Raw genomic sequence first — 7,783 nt, 5'->3', positions numbered from 1 at the left:
GCAGTTGTTGATATTGTGGAAATTGTTGAGGTTGTTGACTGCCAACTTGGAGGTGCGGTTGCATGGGAGGATTTCCAGATGGTCCTCCTTGTTGTGGTCCTTTTGCCCAAGAGAAATTTGGATGTCTAGCCCACCCTGGGTTGTATGTGTTCGAGTAAGGATCATTCCCAGATTTTTGAAAAGTGTTCATAGCATGAACTTGTTCAGAGAGAAGTTCTGGGAATGCTGCACCAGATGGACAAGACTGCATAGGATGGGCAGGACTGGAACATGTGGCATATGCCTCGACTTGAGCTGTTTGTGGTGGTCCATTATTCAATACCAGAGCATCAACTTTCTTTGTCAGGTTATCAAGCTTGGCACTTAGCTCTGGTATGACTCCTATCTCATATATACCACCTCTCTTTTGTTGTTGGGGACTTCTATCACCTCTATTTGAATAATCCCATTGCTGGGAATTTTCGCACAAAGTTTCAAAGAAGTTCCACGCTTCGACATCACTTTTGGTCATGAATGACCCTCCACTGGTGGCATCAACCATGCGACGGTTCTGTGGTGTCAGACCGTCATAGAAGTATTGAACTTGTTGCCACTTCTCAAAACCATGGTGAGGACATTTAAGAAGCAAGTCCTTCCATCTTTCCCAACATTCATGAAAGTGCTCGCCCTCTTTTTGTGTGAAGTTAGTGATTTCTCTACGGAGGGCATTGGTTTTGTGAACGGGGAAGAACTTGTTTAAGAACTTCTTAGACAGTTGGTCCCATGTAGTGATAGATCCAACTTCTAGAGAATTCAACCATGCTTTCGCCTTATCCTTCAAAGAAAAAGGAAATAGGCGTAGGCGGATCGAATCGTCTGAGAAGTTTTGGAACTTAAAGGTGGAGCAAATGTTTAAGAATTCTTTCACATGATGATATGGGTCCTCTTTGTCCAATCCATAAAAGGATGGCAACAATTGTATGACTCCAGGTTTAAGTTCAAAGTGTGCTGCCGTAGTGGTTGGCAACACTATGCATGAAGGCGCATTAAATTGGACAGGAGCTGAATAATCTTTGAGAGCTTTAACTTCAGTCTCATTCGCCATTTCAACAGAATTATTTCTCAATCTTTCACGAATTGTTCTTTCAATCTCAGGATCAAACGGTGCTAGTTCTAAATCCAGAGATCTACGTCCTAGCATAAACTGTGAGATTCTAAAACAAGTTAAAATTATGTAAATGAGAATGGGAAGAAAGAACCCAGAAAAGGAGATGATTGATGTCTGAAGAAGAGCTCCTCCTTTTGAAGACAATGTTATTTAGCAGCTTCCTTCCTTAATTCCTATAAACAAAAAGAAAACAAAAATAAATTAAATTTACTAAAATAATGCTAGAAAAAATCCTAAGCAACGGTTAATTTCTAAAAAAAAAAAAAGTTTGTAATCTTAGAAAATAAAAGCTAAGTTAGTTTCTAAAAAGGGAAAATTTCTAAAAAAAAAAAAAAAAAAGAATAAAATAAAATAAAATAAAATAAAAAAATTAGGAAATTAGAAAATAAGAGAGAAACTTCCTATAAAATAAAAAATAAAAAATAAATAAATAAAACCTAAAGACCCCTTAAAAAAATAATAAAACCTAAACTAGAAAAGAGAAAGTTACTTGAAAGAAGAATCAAAATCTAGAATTAGAAAATAGGAAATTTCTAAAAATAAATAAAATAGCCTGGAAATAGAAACTTTCTAAAAAAAAAACCTTAATTCTAAAAATAGAAATTAGAAAAAAAAAATAGAAAAATTGGAAAGAGATTACCAAAGTAGTAGTTTATGTCAGGTCCCTACAAAACAGGAAATAGGTTAGTTTCTAAAAAAAATTTTAACCTAAAGTTAGTCAAAAAACCTAAGACTATGAATTATGATAAGAGAGAATCCTAAATCCAATTTGGAACGAAACAGTCCCCGGCAACGGCGCCAAAAACTTGATGTTTTATTTAAACCAACATGATTTAAATGATTTTTAAACTCGCAAGTATACGAATCAGATGTAGATACGGTACGTATTACGAGATCGTTCCCACGAGGACTGGTCGTCACAATTCAAATCTATGATTCTCCTTAACTAATCCAACAAATAATGGAATGAATTACTAAGCACAATTTTATGAAAAATAATTAATTAAGAACAGGGAAGAAATTCAATCCGAGAGAGAGCACTAGGACTTTCGAATCCACCCCTAATTATCCTAACCCTTGTTTTGTCTGTTGATTCACCTTGATCTAGATTGATACCACTTAAATAGAGAAAGCACAATCTGTGTCCTTAATCGGGCATACAAACTGTCTAATTCCTTTAAGCAATGCCATGAATGACATATCCCATATCCTTGGTCGGGTACATGGAATGTACATTCATTAAAGCACCATGTTTCTTCCTCTATAGGAAACTTGTTCTTGATCAGACACAAGCACCTATAATAAGCATCCAAACAACATCCATATATATACTTTAATCAAGTTCATAGATGGAGAAGTATAGAATTTAAACCCATAAAGCCCACTTAGAGAAAGAAACAAATTAATTAATATTCAAAGTAAATCAACCAATACAAGAGCTAATCAAATTAGGGGCTTCATCTCAGCCCTAGCTGAGAGATTAGTGACCCATAAAATCCATAAAAAAATATTAAATAAAATTCATAAAAAAAACGACAAACCAAACAATCTCTCTCTCTTTTCTTTCTTCTCTTTCTTCTCTTTCTTCTCTCCCTTGCTCCAGATCTGGAATCCCCTGGTTCTGAATGCCTTTCCCACGTCCAAAACTCCCCTTTTATAGCTGCTGGATGGCTGGGGTCGGTGGCAGAGTCGTAGAAGGACTCGAAGTGTAATTTTTCGCAGCCGTGATCGGTGGGCCCCACAGAGGTATTTTCTGGAAAATCCACCCCGTCCATTGGATTCAGGACGAAATTTCAGTCAAGAATGGGTGGTTTTGAATGTCCATTGACACGGCCCAGAGAAGAAAATACAAAAAGATCAGTTTTGAACGTCGCCGAGTAGCCCTTTTATGGCCTCTGTATCACGCACGTGTGCACGCATGAGAGAAGAATATCAGCATGATTTTGAAGCTCTCGAACCACTCTACGAGATGGACGGCTCGGATCGGCCGTACGGTTAACGGGTGGGGTCCACAAACAGCCGCAAAAACAGACAGCGACCGTCCGTTACGCGGACGCGAAACCCGTTGCTGTTGTGATGGTGGGGTCCACATACTTGGTATTCTAGAAATCCACTCCGTTCATTGGATGGAGAGTGAAAAAACGGTTGGGAATGCTCAATTTTGAGTTATTTTTGTGGTGGCCCATAGAGTTTTGAACTCACCGTCCGTTTTACCATTGAACGGTTGAAAAACTAGTATTCATTATACTTTCCATTTCCGTCACCTTGGCGTGGATTGTGGCTGCCCCAGGAAGCGGATGGATGGTTTGGATTGTCCATTTGGACAATAGGTGGGACCCACAACCGACGACCGCAGGTCGTGTTTGCGGACGCTGGAACGGCGGGCGAGAGAGAGAGACGGGTCAGCGCTTTCGCTGACCGTCCCAGCGGTGCGGTGCGCAGCCGGCGCACGTGTGCTTTACGCACACACTCACGCATGTGGGGCCCAATGTAATGTTTGTGGGAAATCTGCACCGTCCATCCTTTCCTTCATATAATTCCAACCGCCAAAACCAAGTTTGAGGCAGTTCCAAATATCAGGTGGGCCCCAAAGTGAAGATTAATGGGCTGATCTGTCCATTGGACCACTTCCCGAGATCCTCAATGGCTGAAATTTAATATGTACGGTTAATTTACGGCCCTCATCTCATGTATGAAGTTTCGAACTGATCGGATAGCGGGAACCATGTGATCTTGCATTCTGGACCCTTTTCGGGCCCCTTTGGCTTGCTTTCCTCAGATCCCAGGCGTGTAAAATCTTCATTATTGGTTCTCTAGAGTCCATCCCGTGCTCTGGAGACTTTGGATCATGAAATCCATGCCTTTAACATCAATTTTCAATTAACGCTCCTGACTTCATCCTGTAACAAAAATACAATTAAAATACTCCATTAAGCATTATCATATACGTAAAATCTGGTAATTACTGGGGTCTGATATGCAATATTTGACCCTGATCACAACCCCCAACCAGCATTTTGCTAGTCCCGAGCAAAGTATGCGAAAAATAATTTTTTAGAAATAAAAGATGATTCCTGTAACTCAAGTAACTTGTGAACAGACAGCTGAGATGTGAAAATTCTAAGATTCATGAATGGTAAGTAGAATTTTCTCCTGAAATCAAGCTCACAGTAAACTTCATAATCAAGTTCAACATATTAATCCATTAATTAGAACATTTCTGAACATCGAGCTCCATGAATGTAAAGTGTAATCTCGACTTACAAACATTAAGAGATCCAATTGTCAATCTCATGATATCATTGGTAATTCGTGACAACCAAGCTTGAAACCAACACTTATCTCACAGATTAATTTTTAATTTTACCAACCTTTGATTTTCTTTATGAGCAGTAACGTAAATGAGGGGAATCAAATTCTTACCTATAGGGAGCAAACCTATGGCGAAAACTCGTCGCCTCATTTTTTATAAGTCAACTATGGAGAATCAAATCTATACCTATAGGGAGCAAACCTATGGTGAAGATTATGTGACTTAGCCTTTTAATTCTTCTTTTTACCAAGTTAATCATTCAGTTATCGAACCAAAACTTAATGTGCAAGCGAGATGTGATATGTAAAATCATGACTCAATCAATGTTCACAACGTCTAATCATGGATTAACAATTCAAAATTGACTGTGAAATCAAGCAGATGGCCGAATCTAAGAGTCATTAGTTACCAACATCAGGTATCTTATAATGTTAAAATCACAACTATCCTTCAAAGTCACTTTGAATTCAATAGAAATTCAGAAAAAATTTTAAAATTTTCACAAATTTTCCTCAGGACTAAGAAAATACTGATTAGGTACCCTAATCTCCCACCCCCAACCAAAAATCTACATTGTCCTCAATGTATTAAAAATAAACAAGTAATGCACATGAGACAACGAGAATAAAAGAGGAGTGATGAAAAGACAATACCTGGATGGAGAATCAAGAAGCTTTCTCAAAATTTGTGAAAAATTTCAACGTAAAAGCGAGTTAGCACAAGAGAGAAATCAACATAAGCAAAAATAACAAAAAGAAAAATAAAAGAAGATCCTACCTATACCACTTTCGCAGGTGCTCTCGATTGCATTTAGCGCATGCAACAAGCCTTTAAACCCCTAGGTTACCCCTAGTGGACGAGTTGTAGTCTCGTGAGGGTTTGCAGTAATGTTACCCACAAACATTGAAGTAACTAACTAAGAAAATAATGAAAATGAATGAAATAAAAAGCAATACAATAAAGCAAAAGGCTGGGTTGCCTCCCATGAGCGCTAAGTTTAACGTCTTCAGCCAGACAAGAACGGACCATGAATGAAATAATCTTTATAACCAGGGTCCGCCAAAGAAATTACCTCAACATCTTGATTAACCAATCCCAGACAAGTGATGTGAGTTCTCATGAACTGTGCCATCTGAAATGAGGTAACTGACACTGTCGTCAAATAATTTAAGGACTTCTGCTCGAACGACTTCTTCCATGTTAGGATCACGCTTCCTTTGCATTTCACGCGACATTTCCACAGCATGATCCATACATATCGTGGGGCATACTCCCTGTATTTCCATTATCTTCCGTTCAATTGCTGCCTTATATGCTCTAAGAACATTAAGCAGCCTGCTCGCCTTTGTCTTCTCAGAGTTACAAACTGTGCTGTCAGGAAGAATCTCAGAGGGATGAAGAGGTTCCACTTTCGCTCTCCATTTTTCAGTCTCCAATATAGGAGTAGAGTCGAGCAATGCATTGACTTCATGGATGGGACTATCAATGTCAAAATCCATGCCCGATTGTGCTAAGCAGGTCTCTAGAGGATCTTCAAAAGATGTACGGAAGGAGTCCTGCACAAGGCTCTCGATCATGTCCACTTCAAATATGTCATCCAAATCTGAGGGTTGTTGTCCTGCATTAAAAACATTGAGTTTAATATTCATGTTACCAAAGGACAATTTCATAACTCCATTCCTGCAATTGATAATAGCATTAGATGTGGCCAAAAATGGACGACCCAAAATGACTGGGATCTGACTATGAAGATTCTGGACAGGCTGAGTATCTATAACTATGAAATCCACTGGAAAATAAAATTTATCAACTTGGATTAACACATCTTCAATAACACCCCGGGGCACCTTGACAGATCTATCGGCTAGTTGTAATGTTACCTTAGTCGGTTTCAACTCACCAAGTCCTAGCTGCTCATAAACCGAATATGGTAACAAATTGACACTCGCCCGTAAATCAAGTAATGCCTTCCCGATCTTATGATCTCCTATGCCGCAAGAAATGGTGGGAGCTCCTGGATCCCTAAATTTAGGAGGGGTGTTATGTTGAATCATGGAGCTGAGCTGCTCTGCAAGGAAGACTTTCTTATGAACATTCTGCTTACGCTTTTGAGTGCATAAATCTTTAAGAAACTTAGCGTAAGCAGGGACTTGCTTGATAGCGTCAAGCAACGGGATGTTGACTTGCACTTTTTGAAACACATCCAAAATTTCATCAAAGTTATTTCTTTTCTTTATTGGTGCCAGACGTTGAGGAAAGGGTGCTTTGGGCACATAAGGTGGCACATTAGTGGCTCTTGGAGAATCAGAGAGCTTTTGGACTTTGGATGCATTGGTATGGCTCTCTGCTTCATCTTGATCTTCTATTTTAGAATTTGATTCATCCCCAGGCATCTCTATTCTGTTATCAATCTGCTTGCCTGACCTAAGGGTAGTGATCGATTTGGCCTGTTCATGATATTGCCCTTGGTTGGAATTAGAGCCAATCTCATACTGTCCCTTTGGATTAGCCTCAGGTTGGCTAGGGAACTTGCCCTTCTCTCTCTCACTCAATGTGGCAGCTAGTTGACCCATTTGTACTTCCAACTTGGCAATGGATTGTGCATTTGCATGTAAGCTTTGCTGGTTGGCCAGTAAGGTTTGTTGGGTGTCTTTTTGGAATTGGAGAGAACTCTGCATGAAAAGATGGAGTGTATCCTCAAGAGATGGTTTCCTTGATTGTGTAGGCAGTTGTTGATATTGTGGAAACTGTTGAGGTTGTTGACTGCCAACTTGGAGGTGCGGTTGCATGGGAGGATTTCCAGATGGTCCTCCTTGTTGTGGTCCTTTGCCCAAGAGAAATTTGGATGTCTAGCCCACCCTGGGTTGTATGTGTTCGAGTAAGGATCATTCCCAGATTTTTGAAAAGTGTTCATAGCATGAACTTGTTCAGAGAGAAGTTCTGGGAATGCTGCACCAGATGGACAAGACTGCATAGGATGGGCAGGACTAGAACATGTGGCATATGCCTCGACTTGAGCTGTTTGTGGTGGTCCATTATTCAATACCAGAGCATCAACTTTCTTTGTCAGGTTATCAAGCTTGGCACTTAGCTCTGGTATGACTCCTATCTCATATATACCACCTCTCTTTTGTTGTTGGGGACTTCTATCACCTCTATTTGAATAATCCCATTGCTGGGAATTTTCGCACAAAGTTTCAAAGAAGTTCCACGCTTCGACATCACTTTTGGTCATGAATGACCCTCCACTGGTGGCATCAACCATGCGACGGTTCTGTGGTGTCAGACCGTCATAGAAGTATTGAACTTGTTGCCACTTCTCA

At 39.7% G+C, this 7,783-nt stretch overlaps 1 non-coding gene across 1 annotated transcript; it reads left to right on the top strand.

Moving 5' to 3' along the window:
* Positions 1–599: 599 nt before the first annotated feature.
* Positions 600–706, top strand: LOC131229948 (small nucleolar RNA R71). Its single transcript, XR_009163683.1, has one exon. It is a non-coding gene; the product is annotated as a small nucleolar RNA R71 (small nucleolar RNA).
* Positions 707–7,783: the final 7,077 nt, after the last annotated feature.

This window comes from Magnolia sinica, chromosome 16 (assembly GCF_029962835.1).
Source record: "Magnolia sinica isolate HGM2019 chromosome 16, MsV1, whole genome shotgun sequence".
In the NCBI taxonomy this organism is placed as follows: Eukaryota; Viridiplantae; Streptophyta; class Magnoliopsida; order Magnoliales; family Magnoliaceae; genus Magnolia; species Magnolia sinica.
This window is presented reverse-complemented; position numbering and strand designations above follow the sequence as displayed.